The following is a 21,549-nucleotide window of genomic DNA, read 5'->3' as shown; positions in this document are numbered from 1 at the left end:
AAATAAATAGATAAATGATTAAATAAATAATTAAATACTTAATTAAATCACTAAATTCGAATTTATAATTTAGGAATTATTTACAAAATATTTCAGATTTTTAATCTGATTTTTATTTGATTTTTTTTTTAATTTATAAAATTAAATTATGTTTTATAAAAATAAAAGTAAATAAATTAAATCACAGAAACATGTTTCAGACAACAGATTTGGGGAATTTTGGATCGAAACCGGGTCGAACACCGGGTTGAAACCGGGTCACCCGGGTCGTCCAAGAACAACCCAGAATCCGGCGCCGATTGCCGGTTCCGGCGAAGCTCAATCGGAGCCCAAAACGTGATGGTTCGACGCCGTTCTTTCTGCCAATATATTCCCTCGACGCCGTCGTCACAACCACTCACTCAGCAACTACCGACGATAGCCTCGTCGTCTTCTCCGGCGAAAAACAAAGCTTTTCCGACGGGTTAAATCGGAAAAACGGGTTTGGCTTAAACGGAAACCAAACTCGATGTTTAATATACGAAAATAAAGCTATTAACTCCTACAATCAATCCCAGCCCTCAACAACAATCACAACATCACCAAAATCACAGAAAAACGAATCAAAAATTCGGCTAAACCCACGAACTCGAACCATACCCTCCTGGGGTTATACGAGTAAATTAGCTATGCAAAATCATTCCTGAATTCAAGACAAAGCTATACAAATCATCAAAACAATCAAACGATTCCTGAATCAAAAACTGCCCAAATCACACATAAACCCTAAAAAATCGAATTGAAAATCGAAGCAGTAAAACTCAAAATTGATAACAGAATTAGAAAGTAGAGATCAAGAGCTTTGCAACGACTACTTACATGTCTGATTTGGAGGTCGGAATCACGATGAAATCGTTGGTTGAATCTCAAGAACACCAAACCCTAATTTCTGGAATTTGGGGATTTTTGCTGAATTTTTCTGATTTTAATTAATTAAATTAATAATAATTAGGGTATTTATAGCTGAAAAATTAATAATCCTAAATAAAATTAAGGGACTAATTATACATCTAATAAAAATATTTGGCCCTAATTTTTATAATTTTTGGGTATTAAAATTTAATTTATAAATATTTTATATATACAATATATATGCCAAAAATTCCCAAAAATTGTGAATAATTCAAAAATACAAAGAAATTGTATAAATAGAAGTCCTATAATTTTATAAAAATAAAAATGTGATTTTTGTGGGGTTTTTAACACCCAATGAGGCCCGGAAAAGTCATTTTTCGTAAAACGAGAAAATTTATAAAATATCTAGATGTTCAGAATATTGCGATTGTAAAAGCCGTTTGATGAAAAATAAGGCCCATTATTTTATTTGAAATACTGGCTTTAAAATCAGTATTTGGGTTGCAAAACGTTTGAAATGAAACCTTTGAATACGATCTAAAATATCTGAAAAATACCTTAAAAATACAGAAATGATACAGAATACACGTAGCACGTAACAATTAGGGTTTAACAGATAATCACACATAACTGACATATTTATTCACATATTTTATTACAAATATGATATAATACAACATAAATTTCCCGGTCGTTACAATAATATTATTCAAGAACACAAAGTAAATAAATAGATGTTTAAAAAATTTCTAGTGGATTGATATTTCCACCAGAGATATATATATGTGAAGAAATGCCTGTGATACAAAGTTGTACACAACTGCTTATAAGTAACATAACTAAGAACTTGAGAGTGCTAAGAATACAACTTAGAAAGACTGTCTAGTTGATGTGCTTGAATGCTTTCTATTTTTCTTAGTATTTTGTTACTAGCTACTCTTGGTTTTTATATCACCAAGTTGTATGTGAAATAAGACAAAACATAAAACCTATCAGCTAGGTCCAATCACATGTTTTTTTCATTTCTCTATCCAATGCAATCCAGTTAGATACAACATCTTTGAACATCCCTATTTTGCATGAAATGGAAATGCTTCATTTTCTTCTAAATCCTGAGTTCGGGCTGCCACATTCCACTTGTATACAATCAACCCATGTGACTGTCAAGTCACTATCAAGTCCCTTTCAACTGCTATTTTGATTAATTATCCATTGAGGCTTCATAGGTGTTATCCGTTGAATCTTCATTTGTTATCTGTTGAAACTTGACTAGCTCATCCGTTGAAAATGTACTTAGTTATCCATTTAGTTTTATGGATTCATCCGTTGAAGCTTTGTAGATTAGCAGTTGAAGTTGTTTCATAGCATATGATACTCTTTCACGTATAAAAAATTACAAGGAATTTTATATGTACAGTTAACCCTTTTATTTTGTATATCTTGCTAGTAGTAAACATGACTTAGAAATAACTAAAACTCCCACACCCCCCAGCTATTCTAGTATAAAACATGTGCTACAACCTTATTCATGAAAGTTCCTCTTTCAACAGATATATTATGTGGTCATCCGTTGAAAACTACAAAATATTTAACTTATCTACTTATAGAGTTTTGGTAAGTTATCATCAAGCCTACAACACATTCCTAACAAAAGCGTTTACATCCAAAATGTGAAGATGCTTCAAGCTTGGCTTCTTTTTCTTGATCATCTGATAAGAAGTCAACCCATGCCTATTAATGAGAGAGTTAAATTTTGAGTATAACAGGCAGTATTGACATCTTCATCCCAAAAATAAGTTGGCAGATTTACTTCCAAAAGCATGGTCCTTGATGCTTCAATTAATGTCCTATTTTTCCTTTCCACAACTCCATTATGTTGAGGTATGCCTGGAGCTGAGAATTTTTGAGAGATTCCTTTATATCTACATAATTCATACATCTTAAAATTTTCGAATTCAACACCATTATCACTCCTGAATATTTGCACTTCGTATTTGGAACCATTTTCAAATAGTCTCATATGATCCGGAAAAATAACTCGAGTCTTATCTTTTCTGTGCAAGAAAAATACCCATATATATTAGGTAAATTCATCAACAACAACTAGGGTATACATTTTCTTGTTGATAGACATGATGATTATGGAGCCAAACATATCCAGATGTAACATTTGGTATGTGATGGCCTCAACCCCGGGGTCAGGAGTTGACGTCACGAACAACAACAATCCACAAATAAAATACAACCCGCTCATTCTTATTTAATATAAACAGAAACCCATTATCAAGATCTTTTCCAGGTTCAAGTATGATTTAGGTTACCCAACTATAGAAAACCAACTTATTTAAACAACCTGACACACCTAATTTCTTACAGTAACTCACAGACCACACCTGGTTTGACACAATAATCTCAGAGGACCCTGATGGGAGGAACTGGAAACTGGCCCTGCCTAAGTCAGAAGGGGGTCTCCTAGGCATCTGCAATATATGAATATATAAAACATATTGCAAGAGTGAGCGATCAATCGCTCAGCAGTACCACTATATGAATAACAAGTAAAATAGTTTATGATAAACAGTTATAGGAACAGAAATCAGAACTTGTTCAAAAATAAGTAAAACAGGTGTAAACTGGATATCAACAACTAGCATGCTTTTCAAAACATAACATTAGTCGTGTGTTGTGCTAATACCAGAGTCCAATTTTAGCATGCTATTTTTATTTTCAAATCATTTGTTCCACTACGGGAACCACAAAATCATTTGTCCCGTTACGGGGACCACAAAACATTTGTTCCGTTACTGGAACCACAAACAATAATCAGATAAAAATTGGATGTTGTTATTCCCAAACAATCTAAACAAGAATTACAGAAGGGGGGTTGAATATAATTATGGCTTCTTTTAAATTTTAAGAACAATTATGCTATAAATATATAACTGTGTTTGATTTAGAAATGGTGCCGAATGAAAATAGTAAAGAAATCAAATCACAAAGCAATTAAATACAAGTATTTAAAAACTTTATGATGGATTGAACTTTTCCATCAGAGATATATATTAAGTAGAGAACTCTGTGTTTCAATGATGAACACAGCTGCTTACAAGTTGAACTTCAAGAACAGAGAAATTCCTTACAGATTTAGCGTTATCTATTTCTCTGGTTTTTGCTTACTTGAATACTTGATAATCCTTAAAGTTCTACTTGATACACTTGGTTTATACATCACCAAGTTACATGATAAAAGACAAACAAATAAGAAAAAAATGTTTCTATTCTAATTTGATGATGCTTCATTTCTCTATCCAGCATCTTTGAATATCTTCAGTTTAGCATGGAAATGGAAATGCTTCTTTCTTCTCTAAACCCTGCAAATAGGCTGCCACATTCCATTTGCATACAATCAACGCATGTGACTGTCAAGTCACTATCAACTGCTCTTTTGAATTTGAGCATCAACCGAAGCTTCATTGAATCATCCGTTTAAACTGTGGCTGATCATCCGTTAAAACTTTGGATAATCATCCATTGAGACTATATGAATCATTCGTTGAAGCTTTAGTTGATCATCCGTTGATGCTTTGCGAATCATCCGTTGAGACTGTTTTCTTGGCAGTTAACTCCATTTAATTTATACAAGATTATAAGGCATCTAATATTTACAATTAACCAACCTATCTTGCATATCAAACTAGTAGTCAACATGACTTAAACATTCTGCAACATCTAGTTCACTAAAGCATTGTAATATGCAGGAATATGCTACTAAACTTATTATTACATAAGCTACTCTTTCAACGGATATTGAAATGATCATATGTTGAAAGCTACAATTTCACTTAAATAAAATCTACTTCGTGTTTTGTTCAAGTTATCATCAAGTACACAACATATTCCCAACAATCTCCCTCAATTTATGTCTACTGGAATTGTAGTCATAAATTAAGAGAAACTTGATGATAACAAAATATTCTATGAATACAGATTGAAATAAAGTATACAAAATTTATAAGTGCTGTAAATTATTGAAAATTCTTACAAAGGAAGATTTGTAGAGAATCTTACAGATCATTTTCAAGGTGCTCCTCTAGACTGAGTAAATTTAGATTACTTCTTTGACTTTCTTGATTTCTTTCCTAGCTTCACATTGTTTTCCTTAATTTGATTCTGGAGTTGCCTGTAGAATTCAGATTCATCTTCATTTGTCTGGTCCAGCTTTTCTTGCATCTCCATGAGAGTTTTATTGCTTGCAATTTTCAGCCGATCTTCTAATCTGAAGAATCTTCTTATACATTTCTCATCTTTGAACTCCATTATCCAATAAGGCCTCAAATGCACCCTATCTCCAGTAAAAGGAATTGTCAATACCCTTGGGAGTGCATTTGGTCCTCTCCATCTATTCCTTATCTCATCAATCTTGTTCAGTACCATCTTCTTGGTAACTATGTTGAATCCAAAGTTTTTCTTGATTGAGGAGAAGATAGTCACCAAATGTAGAATAACCTTCATTGAGAATCCTGTGAAGGGGCCATGTCATTTCTCTTCCACCCTTATACCTGAAGACTAATCTTTCTAGAAGATGTTTGTAAGCATCAATAGCTCTAAATTTATCTATTTTTTACGGATAAAGATTTATGTATGAGAATTCTTTGATGTCACAGATGAAAAGTTGATCTCCCTTATTGACAATAGGTTTGGGTTTGGCCTCTGTCTTGGATTGAAGTTTGACAGGCTTGACTGTCTTGACTACTCTTTTCTTTGGCTTTCTTGGTTTCTTAAAGATTGGAATGTTTAGATCAGGAAGAGGCAGGCTATCTCAATCTATAGGTTCATCCTTGGGAATTACTAGTTCACCATGGAAAGTAATGTTAGGATCAACTTTGAATTCAACCTCCTCCAATGTAGGTATGACTGGTTGACCTGAAGTTGTAGATTGAGTTGGCATGTAGTCTTCATTATCTTCATTGAAATCTAGCTTCCTCCTTGCTGGGAGTTTGTACCTTATTTTCTTAGTCTGCTTTGGTTTTTCTTGCTTTCCTTCATTCAGATTCTCAGTTGTCACAGCAGACAATGTAACTTCTGTGGTTGCATGCTTCTTGGCTAGGTTCTTGGCTTCTAAAGCAGCTTGCTTTTGTTGTTGTTTAATCCTCACCTTTTCTTTTTTCTTAGCTTATGCAAACTGTGGATGTCCAGCCACCACACAGATTAGTTTACCATTCCTGTAGATCTTAGCAATTATGTTCTTTGATGTTTTGTCTCTGGGATCTTTGGATAAAGCAATAGACCTTCCAAGCAGCTTCTTCTCATCTGGATTAGGGGTCTCATAGGACAGGTCCAATGGATTTTTGTCTGAGTTCTTTGGATAATTTCTTTTTAGTTAAAAAATCGCATTGCCCTTTGGAGATTTGATTGATGAGGGTTGACCCCTTTCCATATTCCTTAAGCTCATTTCATTAACTGAAATTTGTCTCAATTGAGAGAAGTGAGAAAAGACCTTGTCTTGCTTCCCAATTGGACCAAACTTCTTCTTAATATTTTCATCGAGCTTCTTCCATTTTTCATTAAGCTCCTGCTCAACTGCTGCTAAATCAAGCTTTTTCAATTTGTCAGTTGACTCCAACTTAGCTGCTGCTATCTTGATCAGATCAATGTTGTCCAAGGCTAGTGGCTTAGTGAAAGCAATTGCTGGAACAATCACCTTGCTAACTTGAATGTTGAGTACTTTCTCCCCCTCACTTATTGACTCCCCCTGGCTAGATTAAATAATAGAGTTTTTCTCCCCCTTTTTGTTGGCATCAAGTTGAATGGAAGTTGAGGTTTGTATAGCCACCAACTGTTATAGTAGATTTGTTTGAGTTTCCAGGATTTTCAAGTATCTTGGCCATTATTCTCTCCACCTTTGTCAATCTTGTGTTCATGGCCTCAATTTTTCTAGTTTAAATCTGTTTCCTTTCTCTATTTTGAGCTATCTCTGTCATTATTGTTCCTGGAATCCTAGCATCCAAGCTTGCATTAAAGTCCTTCTTAGTTTCACCAATTTCAATCTTTACTGTGTCTACATCATGACTTTGTTGGAGAGCTTGAATTTTGTGCGATTGTAGAGATTCCAGGTGAGCATTGAGTAAACTTTTGGTACTGGCATTAGTGGATGCTTGAATTGTTGTTTGGGTGTCATGGATAGACCTGAATAGTGTGGATTGGGAATGGGGATAAGAGCATTCCTTGTACAACATCCATGATGGAGTTTCTGCATCTCCCCCTATGCTCATGCCTTCTATTTCATCATCCTCTCCATCATCCCCAAATGAATCTTCAGCATATTCAAAATCGTCTCCAGCAGTAGAGAGCATATCAGTGATAGCATCCTTGGCCCTTCGCATGGAGACAGTTGTGTGCACCAAATTGAGAATTCTCTCAGTAGCCACGTTATCCTGTTCAGCTAAAACATGATAAGCTGGAACAAGGTGAGTAAATACCTCAGCTTCATAAGAAATAGAATCAATGACAGCTTGATAATCTTGCTGAAATAGCTGTTTCTTTTCAGCCTCATTGATATCCCTTAACTTACTTACAATGGGCTATTCCCATTCTTCTGTACCCGCTTTTCTCTCATAATATCTCTTTTCTTACATCAAGGGCTTCCCTTGGCTTCCCACCCTCACATCCTCACCTTCACCAAGGTGGGACTCCACTCACTCACTTTTTCCAAGCTGGAAGAAATAGCTTGCAGATTTTCACTCTTTTCCTCTCCTTTTGCATGAGAGAAACTCAGCCTCTCACTATGTTCACTCCCTTTCCTCAATCCTAAGAGTGATTATACAACTACTAAATCATCTGCACTTGTGATAACAATTGAGATTTCAAGTTGTCCAGTGATAGTCAACATATGAGAAACATTCGTCGAAGTAGTAGTTGGAATTGTCAACGGATGATTTTTGTTAAGCACTTCCATCGAGATATAATCACTAGTCAACGGATGAACAATATCCATTGAGATAGTAGAAATGACAGAGTTTTGAGTAGAGACTACTGTAGAATCTCTGGTGATTGATTTGAGATTTTGCACAGTACTCTCAGTAGAATCAGAAAGAAATGGCAAGTGAGCCAACAAATCATCTAAAAGATGATGCTCACTTACTGTGGATTTTGGCTTCTCCAAGAGAGTTAAAGATGGAGAATCAGGAATTGATGTGTGAATCATGTCCACATCGAGAGAATTTGTGGGTGAGTTTTGAGTGTGAGGTGCTTCTATAACTAAATATTTTGGTTGTGACTCCACATTTACAGGAGCCACATCAATCTGAATTTGAGAAGGTGCTGTAATTGTATCCCTAAGTGTTTTTTATTTCTTCTTTATAATATAAGTTTGGGGTGAGCTTGTGTCCTTAACCCTTTTGGCCTGTGCTCTTGGCTGAGAGCTTTGTTCAATAGTCACATCCTTTTGGGAGGATGCAACTAGCAATGAGCTTATATCGTTATTAAGCATTACAGTTTGTTGGGAAACTGCAGTATGGCTAGGCTGGGTTGCACTCACCTCTCCATCTTTATTCTTAGGGCTTCTTTGATGTTCACCCTGTCCCTCACCAGACTCACTTCCCTTCACACTCCCCTCTTGGTTTTTAGTGGTTTTTTCAACTAGTTTGTTTTGAGAGAAACTAGAGAGGGCTTTCTTTGACTTGCAATTGGAAATTTTTGGTTTTGTGGCCTGGGTAGGTACCTGTTTAGTCACTGTCACAGGTGTCATGGCCATAGTTGATTGCAAAGAAGAAGGTGGTTGAGAAGTAGTATGGACATAAATATTTACCTTACTTACATGTGGTAGTTCCATGATTGGCATGTATACAAGAGGAACATCCTTGTGGTGATTTTTCCTGTTCAAGTCAGCAATAACTCTTCTCTCTTGGACCCAACAATCTAACTTGTTTATTGGGTTCTCAATTGAGAGATTCTCAGAAACAAAATTAGCTATCATCATGAAAAATCTAGCATAATAAATATTCTTAGAGCTCTTCTTAATATCCCCTAATTTACTCCCTAATTCATACATAACTGAAGTGCTGAAGTTATAATACTTATCACTTAGAAGCATATAAAGCATGTGAACAAGTGAATAAATTACAGCATCAAAGTTGTTAACTTTACCAGAAAATACCTTAATAAAGGAATCACACAGAAAACTCTATTCTTTCCTAAGACCCATTCTCCTAATAACACCTAACTTAGTGGCAGTAAGAGCATAGCCCATAGAAACTAGCATGTTACTCATATCAATGTTTGTGTGTGGAGCAAGTGTGTTATTATCAGGCAATTTAAAGCATTTTTCAATTGTATCACAGTTAATACAATGTACATTACCTTTGAGAGTGAAGTTAATAGTCTTGTCCTTTGAGTTGAACACTGTTGTAGTCCAAATTTCCTCAACAACCTCACAGAAGATGGTTGGAGACTCAAGCATGAAATAACTTAGTTTGCAGTTTAGGATGAAGTCCATCATCTTGTGAGAGTCTTCAGATGCCAGAATTTGCTTGTTCACCAAAGCCATGAAGTTGTTCTTTTCATAGACATACCTAGTTGAGGACATGATGTTGACTACTGGTGCCATTATTGCGATTGAAATTAGTTGCAGAAAGGGAGATTTTGCTTTTGGGGAAGAAGAAGTTAGAGAAATTGCTTGAAAAAGACAAAAGTAAAGAATAGAAAAGAAATTAGCTTATATACTTTCTCAGAAATAAACTGGAAAGAATTAAAAAGTAAAATAAAGTAACCAATCAAATTAGCCCAAAATAGACGTTTAAAAATAAAGAAAACTGCTAAAAATCTAAGATTATCCAGTTGAAATATGCATACAGGCTATAAGTAAATTCGAAGGATAATGATAAAATTAACAGCTGAGATTGAGTGTAATTCGACGGATAAGGATAAAAGTACCCAGAGTAATATTTGATACCTCAACGGATAATGAGATTCAACGGATGTTCATTTTCAACGAATAATGAACATTCGTTGAGATGTAAATTCTGACTTAGCCAAAATTTCATCTTTGACAGGAAGCATCTAATTTTACTATGGCTGCATTTCAATTTGCTTAGACATCAAAATGAATTAAGAATAATTAAGCATACCTAACTTACTTACCAACCTAGTAAAGGAGGATTCATCAAGTGGCTTGGTAAGGATGTTTTCAAGTTGCTTCTCACTTGGAACAAAATGAAGTTCTACAGTACCATTCATAACATGCTCTCTAATAAAATGGTACTTGATGTCGATGTGCTTGGTCCTTGAATGTTGTACTGGATTTTCAATGATTGCAATGGCACTTATGTTATCACATAAAATAGGAATCCTAATCACCTGTAGACCTTAGTCCAACAGTTGATTTTTCATTCATAAAATCTGAGCACAACAGCTACCAACAACAATATATTCAGCCTCAGATGTAGAAGTAGAAACTAAATTTTTCTTTTTACTAAACCAGGATACTAGCTTATTTCATAAAAATTGACAGGTTCCTATTGTACTTTTTCTATCAATTTTATAACCTCCATAATCTGCATCTGAATAACCAGTTAGATCAAAACCAGAATCTCTAGGATACCAAATGCCAAGTTTTGATGTTCCTTTGAGATATCTGAAAATTCTCTTAATAGCTATTAAATGAGATTCCCTAGGATCATCCTGAAATCTAGCACAAAGACAAGTAGAAAACATTATATCTGGCCTACTGGCTGTTAAATATAAAAATGAACCAACCATGCCTCTATAGCTTGAAATATCCACAGTCTTTTCAGTATTGTTTACTTCAAGTTTAGTTGCAGTGGCCATGGGAGTTTTTGCAGATGTGCAATCCATTAAATCAAACTTCTTTAAAATGTCATAAATATATTTGGTTTGACTTATGAATATTCCATCACTAACTTGCTTAACTTGTAAACAAAGAAAGTAAGTTAGTTCTCCCATCATGCTCATTTCATATTTACTTTGCATCAATTTGGCAAACTTTTTACAAAGTTTTTCATCTGTAGATCCAAATATAATATCATCTATATAAATTTGAACAAGTACACTAGAGCCATTAACATTTCTAAAGAATAAAGTTTTGTCAACAATACCTCTTGTGAAGTGATTTTCAAAAAGAATCTTTGACAAAGTATCATACCAGGCTCAAGGTGCTTGCTTCAATCCATAAAGTGCTTTCAAAAGATAGTAGACATAGTCTAGAAAATTTGGATCTTCAAAACCAGAAGGCTGACTGACATAGAATTTCTCCTCCAAATCTCCATTCAGAAAGGCACTTTTGACATCCATTTGATAGACCTTGAAATTGACATTGGCTGCATAAGCTAAGAAAATTCTGATGGCTTCAAGTCTTACAACAGGAGCAAAAGTTTCATCAAAATCAATTCCTTCTTGTTGACAGTAGCCCTTAGCAACCAATCTAGCTTTGTTCCTGACCACTATGCCATTTTCATCCATCTTATTTCTGAATACCCACTTGGTGTCAATAGGATTGTTTCCTTTAGGCTTGGGTACCACTTCTAAACTTTATTCCTTTTAAATTGGTTTATCTCCTCCTGCATAGCTAAAACCCAATCAGGATCCAATAGAGCTTCCTCTACCTTTTTAGGTTCTTCCTGAGATACAAAGTTGCTATATAGACATTCCTCTTGAGTTTCTTTTCTTGTTTGCACTCTTGAGGATGCATCACCAATGATTAGTTCAAATGGCTGATCTCTAGTCCATTTTCTCTGTTGGGGTAGATTAGCTCTAGATGAAGAGGCCTCATTATTGTCTTGATGTGTGACATAGTTTTTATTAGAAGAAACTCCCCCTTAGTTTGTAGATCTTTGACTTGAAGTTGGGGTTCTTTCTGATTGTGATCTAACTTGGCTTTCAACTCTTATTGATTGATCAACGGATGTTGTTCTTTGCCTTTCGATGGATTTTGTATATTGTCTTTCAACGGATTATGCACTTGGTCTTAAGATATAGAAATTACAGCCAAAGACAAGAAGAAAGTTTAATGTTGGATTCATGTTCTTGAACAATTGGTAGGGTGTCATGTATTTTTCTTGATTAACCAGAGAAATATTCTGAGTGTAGCATGCAGTATTTACAGCTTCTGCCCAAAAATATGTTGGTATCCTTGATTCTTCCAGCATTGTTCTTGCAGCTTCAATAAGAGATATGTCCTTCCTTTTCACCACTCCATTTTGTTATGGAGTTCTTGCTGCTGAAAACTCATGGATGATCCCATTCTCTTCACAAAATAATGTCATCACATAATTCTTGAACTCAGTTCCATTGTCACTCCTGATCCTTCTTACTTTGAAGTCAGGATGATTGTTGACTTGTCTTATGTGATTGATGATGATTTCACTAGCTTCATATTTGGATTTGAAAAAATATGTCCAAGAGAACTTTGAGAAATCATCCACAATTACTAGGCAGTATCTTTTCCTTGAGATAGACAACACATTGACTAATCCAAATAAATCCATGTGTAGTACTTGCAAATGTTCTTCAATTGTTAAATCAAGCTTCTTTATGAATAATGCCTTGATCTGCTTTCCTTTCTGACAGGCATCACACAATCCATCCTTTAAGAATTCCACTTGAGGAATACCTCTTACCAAATATTTCCTGACTAATTCATTCATAGTCTTGAAGTTAAGGTGGGACAGCTTCTTGTGCCATAGCCAACTTTCATCTTGACTTGCCTTGCTAAATAGACAAGTGACGGATTCTGCATTTGATGAGTTGAAGTCAGCTAAATACATATTTCCTATTCTCATTCCATTGAGAACCACTTTGTTGCTTCTTTTGTTTGTCATAACACAGGCTTCAAAATTAAATGTTACTGAGTTGCCCTTATCACAAAGCTGGATGATACTCAACAAATTGTGCTTGAGTCCATCCACCAGGGCAACTTCCTCAATGATGACATTGTCCTTTGAAATCAAGCCATATCCCACAGTATAACCATTGTTGTCATCTCCAAAAGTGATACTTGGGTCAGCTCTTTCCTTGAACTCAGTGAGCAGGGTAGAATCTCCAGTCATGTGCCTTGAGCACCCACTATTCAGATACCAAAGATTCTTTTGGTTTCCCTGCACACAACAAAATAAAATCAAGTTGATTTTGGTACCCAAGTTTCCTTGGGTCCTGTTTTGTTAGCCTTTCTCTTAGGTTTCTTAGGCTTGTCCTTATTTGATTTAGGCATTTGAAATACATCCTTAGTCAATTGAGTAGAACCCTTAGTTATTCCCTAACAATCTAACAAAGAATTACAGAAGGGGGTTGAATGTAATTCTGGCTACCTTTTTCAACTTTAAGAACATTTTTACTGTGAATATATAACTGTGTTTGATTTGGCTATGGTGCAGAATGAAAGTTTTGATGAAATCAAAACACAAAGTAATCAAATACAAGTATTTAAAAAATTTCTAGTGGATTGAACTTTTCCACCAGAGATATATATTAATATGAGAACTCTGTGATGCAAAGTTTATACACAGCCGCTTACAAGTTGAATTTATAAAGAACAGAGAAATTCTTTACAGATGTAGCTTTTTCTATTTCTCTGGTAATTGCTTACTAACTTCGATACTATTCAACTTGCTACACTTGGTTTATATATTACCAAGATACATGATAAAAAGATAAGTAAATACGACAAAATATTTCTAGACTAATTTCATGCTCCTTCACTTCTCTTTCTAGCATCTTTGAATATATTCAGTTTAGCATGGAATAGAAATGCTTCTTGGTTCTCTAAACCCTGCAAATAGGCTACCACATTCCATTTTCATACAATCAACGCATGTGACTATCAAGTCACTGTCAGTTGCTCTTTTGAATTTGAACATCCGTTGAGGCTTCATTGAATCATCCGCTGAAACTATGGCTGATCATCCATTGAAACTTTGGTTGATCATCCGTTAGAACTTTGGCCAACCATCCATTGAAGCTTGAGTTGATCATCCGTTGAAGCTATGTGAATCATTTGTTGAGACTGTTTTCTTGGCCGTTAACTCTATTTCATTTATATAAGATTACAAGGAATCTGATACTTAAAATTAGCCAACCTATCTTGCATATCAATCTAGTAGTCAACAAGACCTATACATTCTACAACATCTAGTTCATTAAGCCATTATGGTATGCAGGAATATGCTACTAATCTCATTATTACATAAGCTACTCTTTCAATGGATGTTGAATTGATCATCGGTTGGAAGCTACAAAATTCACTTAAATAAAATCTACTAAGTGTTTTGTTCAAGTTATCATCAAGTACACAACATATTCCAAACAATCTCCCACAATTTATGTCTACTAGAATTGTAGCCATAAATGAAGAGAAACTTGATGATAACAAAATACCCTATGAATACAGAATGAAATAAAGTAGATGAAATTTACAAGTGCGCCAGTTTATTGAAAATTCTTACAGAGGAGGATTTGTAGAGTGTCTCACAGATCATTTTTCAAGATGCTTCTCTAGACTGAGCAAATTTAGATTACTTCCTTGATTTTCTTGAATTCTTTCCCAGCTTCACATTATTCTCTTCAATCTGATTTTGGAGTTTCCTGTAAAATTCTAATTCATCCTCATTTGTGTGATCCAGCTTTTCTTCCATCTCCTTGAGAGTTTCATTACTTGCAATCTTTAGCTGATCTTCCAATCTTCCAATCTTCTAATGTATTTTTCATCGTTGAACTCCATAATCCAGTATGGCCTCAAATGCACCTTATCTCCAGTAAAAGGGATTGTCAATACTCTTGGGAGTGCATTTGGTCCTCTCCAGCTATTTCATATCTCCCCAATCTTATTTAGTACCATTTTATTGGCAACTATGTTGAATCCAAAGTTTTTCTTGATTGAGGAGAAGACAGTCATCAAAGTTGAATAACCTTCATTGAGAATCCTGTGAAGAGGCCAAGTTAGCACTTTTCCAAGCTTATACCTAAAGACTAATCTTTCTGGAAGATGTATATAAGCATCAATAGCTCTAACTTCATCTATTTCTTCCAAATAAAGATTTATGTCTGAGAATTCTTTGATGTCACAACTGAAGAGTTGATCTCCCTTGTTGACAGTAGGTTTGAGTTTGACCACTGTCTTGGATTGAAGTTTGACAGCTTTGACAGTTTTGACTACTCTTTTCTTTTTTCTTTCATGTTTTGGCAAATATGGGAATGTTTAGATCAGGAAGAGACAAGCTATCTCAATATATAGGTTCATCCTTGGGAATTAATGGTTCACCATGGAAAGTAATGTTGGGATCAACCTTGAATTCAGCCTCCTTCATTGTAGGTATGGCTAGTTGGCTTGAAGTTGTAGATTGGGTTGGCGTGTAGTCTTCCTTATCTTCATTGAAATCTAGCTTCCTCTTTGCGGGTAGCTTGTACCTAAATTTCCTCTTAGTTTGCTTTAGTTTTTCTTGCTTTTCTTCCATTAATTCTTAGATGTCACATCAAGCAATGCAATTTATATGGTTGAAGGCTTCTTGAAAAGGTTCTTGGCTTCTAAAGCAACTTGCTTTTGTTGTTGTTTAAGCCTCACCTTTTCTTCTTTCTTAGCCTCTACAAACTGTGGATGTCCAGCCTACTACACAGATTAGTTTACCATTCATGTAGATCTTAGCAATTATGTTCTTTGATGTTTTGTCTCTGGGATCTTTAGAGAAAGCAATAGACCTTCCAAGTAGCTTCTTCTCATCTGGCTTAGGGGTTTCATAAGATAGGTTCCATTGGATTTTTGTCTGAGTTCTTTTGATATTTTATTTTTGGCTTAAAAATCACACTGGCCTTTAGAGATTTGATTAATGAGGGTTAACCCCTTTCCATGTTCCCTAAGCTCAATTCATTAACTGAAATTTATCTCAATTGAGAGAAGTGAGAAAAGACCTTGTCTTGCTTCCCAACTAGACCAAACTTCTTCTTGATGTTTTCATCAAGCTTCTTCCATTTTACATCTAGCTCTTGCTCAACTGCTGCTACATCAACCCTTTTAAATTTGTCATTTGACTCCAACTTAGTTGCTGCTAGATTGATTAGATCAATGCTGTCAAGAGCTGGTGGCTTAGTGAAAGCAATTGCTGGCACAATCACTTTGCTAACTTGAATGTTGAGCACTTTCTCCCCCTCACTTGTTAACTCCCCCTGGCTAACTGGAATGATAAAGTCTTTCTCCCCCTTTTTGGTAGCATTAAGTTGAGTGGAAGTTGAGGTTTGTGCAGCCACCAACTGTTGTAGTAGACTAGTCTGAGTTTCCTGATGTACAAGTATCTTGGCCACTGATTTGTCCACATTTGTCAGTCTTGAATCCATGGCCTCAACTTTCATTTTTAGATCAGCTTCCTTGCAAAGCTTTTGAGCTATTTCTGTCATTGTGGTTCCTGGAAGTCTAGCATCAAACCTTGCTACAAAGTCTTGTTTAATTTCACCAATTTTCTGTTTGATGGCATCCACATTCTGACTTTGTTGGAGGGCTTGGATTTTGTGCAATTGGAGAGATTCCAGGTGAGCTGTAAGTAGTCTTTTGGTGCTGGGACTAGTGGATGCCTGAATTGCTGTTTGGGTGTCATGGATAAGCTTGAATAGTGTGGAATAGAGATGTGAATAAGAGCATTCCTTGTGCATCATCCATGATGGAATTTGTGCAGCTCCCCCTATGCTCATGCCTTCTAATTCATCATCATGCTCATCATCATCGCAAAATGAATCTTCAGCATATTCAAAGTCATTACCAGTTGTGGAGGGCATAACTGTTATAACATCCTTTGCTCTTTTCATAGAAGCAGTTATGCTGGAACAGGATGAGTAAATATCTCAGCATCCAAAGAGATAAAATCTATGACAGCTTGATATTCTTGCTGAAACAGTCTCTCTTTTTCTGCATCACTGACATTTATTGACTCACTAACAATGGTTTCCATCCTTATTTCTCCTGTACCTACTTTTCTCTCATGTTTTCTCTGTTTTTGCATCAAGGGCTCCCCTTGGCTTCCCACCCTCACCTTCACCTACTAAGGTGGGACTCCACTCACTCACTTTTGCCAAGCTGGAAGAAATAGATTGCATATTTTCACTCTTATCCTCTCCTTTTTCCTGAGAACAACTCAGCCTCTCACTTTGTTCACTCCCTTCCCTCAATCCTAGAAGTGACTGTACACTCACTAAATCATCTACACTTGTAACATTAGTTGAAAGTTGAAGTTATGCAGTGATATTCAACGGATGAGGAATATCCGTCGAGGTAGTAGTTGAAAGTGTCAACGGATTATTGCTGTAAAGCACATCCGTCGAAATACAATCACTAGTCAACGGATGAACAATATTCGTTGAGATAGTAGAAATGACAGAGTTTGGAGTAGAGACTACTATAGAATCTGTGGTGATTTGAGATTTTGTACAGTGTTCTTAGTATAATTAGAAAGAAATGGCAAGTTAGCCAACAAATTATCCAAAAGATGATGCTCACTTGCTGTAGATTTTGGCTTCTCCATGAGAGTTGAAGATGGAGAATCAGGAATTGATGTGTGAATCATGTCCACATCCAGAGAATTTGCAAGTGAGTTTGGAGTGTGAGGTGCTTCTATAACTAAAGATTTTGGCTGTGACTCCACATTTATTTGGGCCACATCAACTTGACTTTGAGAAGGTGCATGAACTGAGTCATTGACTGCAGTAGGCACAGTGTGTGCACCATGTGTATCCCTAAGGGTTTTTTATTTCTTCTTTCTAATATAAGTTTGAGGTGAGCTTGTGTCCCTAACCCTTTTGGCATGTGCTCTTGGCTGAGAGCTTGGTTCAATAGTCACATCCTTTTGGGAGGATGCAACTAGCAATGAGCTTTTATCCTTATTAAGCACTACAGTTTATTGGGAAACTATAGTGTGGCTAGGCTGGGATGCACTCACCTCTCCATCCGTGTTCTTAGGGCTTCTTTGATTTTCACCCTGTCCCTCACCAGACTCACTTCCCTTTACACTCCCCTCTTGGTTTTTAGTGGATTTTACAACTAGCTTCTTTTGAGAGAAACTAGAGGTGGCTTTCTTTGACTTGGATTTGGAATTTTTTGGTTTTGTGACTTGGGTAGGCATCTGTTGGGTCACTGTCACAGATGCCATTGCCACATTTGATTGCAAAGTAATGGGTGGTTGAGAAGTAGTAGGGACAAAAATATTTACCTCACTTACCTGAGGCAGTTCCATGATTGGCATGTACACAAGAGGGACATCCTTGTGGTGATTTGCCCTGTTCAAGTCATCAATAACTCTTCTCTCTTAGACCCAACAATCTAACTTGTTTGTTGGGTTCTCTATTGAGAAATTCTCAGAAACAAAATTAGCTATCATGAAGAAACTAGAATAATAAATATTCTTAGACCTCTTCTTAATATCCCCTAATTTACTCCCTATTTCATACAAGAAGGAAGTGCTAAAATTGAAATACTTATCACTAAGAAACATATAGAGCATGTTGACAAGTGAATAAGTGACTGCATCAAAGTTACTAACTTTACCAGGAAACACATTGATAAAAGAATCACACAAGAAACTCCATTTTTTCTAAGGCCTAATCTCCTAGCTTCACCTAACTTAGTGGCAGTTAGAGCATAACCCATAGAGACTAGCATGTTACTCACATCAGTGTCTGTGTGTGGAGCAAGTGTGTTTTTTTCAGGCAATTTAAAACATTTTTCAATTGTATCACAGTTAATACAGTGTTCATTACCTTTAAAAGTGAAGGTAATGGTTTTGTCCTTCGAATTAAAAATTGTTGTGGTCCAAATTTCCTCGACAACTTCACAGTAGATGGCTGGAGACTCAAGCATGACATAACTCAGTTTGCATTTTAGGATGAAGTCCATCATTTTGTGATAGTATTTAGATGACGGAATTTGCTTGTTTACCAGAGCCACAAATTTGTTCTTTTCATAAACGTACCCAGTTGAGGACATGATTTTGACTACAGGTGCCAGAGCTGTGATTGAACTTAGATGCAGAAAAGGAGTTTTTGCTTTTGGAGAAGAAGAGAGTTAGAGAAAATGCTTGAGAAAGATAAAAGTAAAGAATAGAAATGAAATTAGCTTTTATACTTTTCCAGAAATATACTATCAAAAAATAAAAAGTAACAAAGTACCCAATCAAATTAGCCCAAAATAGCCGTTTAAAAATAAAGAAAAATGTCAAAATTCTAAGATTATCCGTTGAAATATACATACAGGCTGTAAGTAAATTCGATGGATAATTCTCAAAATCAACGGCTAAGATTGAGTGTAATTCGACGAGTAATGGTAAAAGTACCCAGAGTAATCATTGATAATTTGTTGGATGATACAATTCAACGGATATTCATTTTCAACGGAAAATGAACATCCGTAGAGATATAAATTTTGGCTTAGCCAAAATTTTATCTTTGACAGGAAATATCAACTTTTATTCTGGTTGCATTGTAGTTTGCTTAGACATCAAAATTAATTAAGAATAATTGAGCATACTTAAGTCACTTACCAACCTAGTAAAGGTGGATTCATCAAGTGGCTTGGTAAAGATGTCTACAAGTTGCTTCTCACTTGGAATAAAATAAAGTTCCACAGTACCATTCATAACATGCTCCCTAATGAAGTGGTACTTGATGTCAATGTGCTTGGTCCTTGAATGCTGTACTGGATTTTGAGTAATTACAATGGCATTAATGTTGTCACAGAAAATAGGAATCTTACTCAACTGTAGACCATAGTCCAATAGTTGATTTTTCATCCATAAAATCTGAGTACACCAGCTACTAGTAGCAATATACTCAATTTTAGTAGAAGTAGAAACTGAATTTTGCTTTTTACTGAACCATGATACTAGCTTATTTACTAGAAATTGACAGGTTCATGTTGTACTTTTTCTATCAATTTTACAACTTGCATAGTCTGCATCTGAATAACCAATTAGATCAAAACCAGAATCTTTAGGATACTAAATGCCAAGTTTTGTTGTTCTTTGAGATATCTGAAAATTCTCTTAATAGCTATTAAATGAGATTCTCTAGGATCAGCCTGAAATCTAGCATAAAGACAAGTAGCAAACATTATATCTGGTGTACTGGCTGTTAAATACAAAGGTGAACCAACCATGCCACTATAGCTTGAAATATCCACAGGCTTTTCAGTAGTGTTTACTTCAAGTTTAGTTGTAGTGGCCATAGGAGTTTTTGTAGATGTGCAATCCATTAAGTCAAACTTCTTTAACAAATCATAAATATATTTTGTTTGAGTAATGAATATTCCATCACTAACTTGCTTAACTTGTAAACTAAGAAAGCAAGTTAGTTCTCCCATCATGCCCATTTCATATTTACTTTGCATGAATTTGGCAAACTTATTGCAAAGCTTTTCATCTGTAGAGCCAAATATAATATCATTTACATAAATTTAAACAACTATACTAGAGCCATTAACATTTCTAAAGAATAAGGTTTTGTCAACATTACCTCTAGTGAAGTGATTTCTTAAGAGGAACTTTGACACAAGTATCATACCATGCTCTAGGTGCTTGCTTCAATCCATAAAGTGCTTTCAAAAGATAGTAGACATATTCTGGAAAATTTGGGTCTTCAAACCAGGAGGCTGACTAGCATAAACTTCCTCCTCCAAATCTCCATTTAGAAAAGCACTTTTGACATCCATTTTATAGACCTTGAAATTGGCATGGGCTGCATAGGCTAAGAAAATTCTGATGGCTTCAAGTCTTGTAATAGGAGAAAAAGTTTCATCAAAATCAATTCCTTCTTGTTGATAATAGCCCATAGCAACCAATCTAGCTTTGTTCCTGACTACTATGTCATTTTCATCCATCTTGTTTATGAATACCCATTTAGTGTCAAAAGAGGTTTTCATTAGGTTTGGGTACCAGCTTCCATACTTTATTCCTTTCAAATTGGTTTAGCTCCTCCTGCATAGCTAAAACCCAGTCAGGATCCAACAGAGCTTCCTATAACTTTTTAGGCTCTTCCTGAGAAAAAAAACTACTGTATAGACATTCCTCTTGAGTTGCTTTTCTCTTTTGCACTCTTGAAGATGCAATACCAATAATTAGTTCAAATGGGTGATCTCTAGTCCATTTTCTCTGTTGTGGTAGATTAGCTTTAGATGAAGAGGCCTCATTGTTGTCTTGATGTGTGATAGAGTTTTGATTAGAAGAAACTTCCCCCTGAGTTTGTGGATCTTTGACTTAAAGTTGAGGTTCTTTCTGATTGTGATCTAACTTGACTTTCAACTCCTATTGATAGGTCAACAGATGTTGTTCTTTGCTTTTTGACGGATGATGCAGATTGTCTTTCAACGGATGATGCACTTGGTCTTTCGACGAATGTTGAATTATGTGCTTCATTAGTTGTAGACTTTTCTGCATTGTCCTTAGATATTGGTTCTTGATCGCTTTTATCATTACTATCTTCACAAATCATCGTAACATTGTCAAATTTGAGGCTTTCATGGAAATCTCCATCTTGCAGTCCTTCATTCTTTTTATCATCAAACACAACATGTACAGATTCCATAACAATGTTTGTTCTAAGATTGTAGACTCTATATGCTTTTCCAACTGCATATCCAACAAAAATGCCTTCATCTGCTTTGGCATCAAACTTCCC

This window comes from Apium graveolens, chromosome 3 (assembly GCF_009905375.1).
Source record: "Apium graveolens cultivar Ventura chromosome 3, ASM990537v1, whole genome shotgun sequence".
Classification (NCBI taxonomy): domain Eukaryota; kingdom Viridiplantae; phylum Streptophyta; class Magnoliopsida; order Apiales; family Apiaceae; genus Apium; species Apium graveolens.
The sequence above is the reverse complement of the archived record's forward strand: the minus strand, read 5'-3'. Positions refer to the sequence as shown.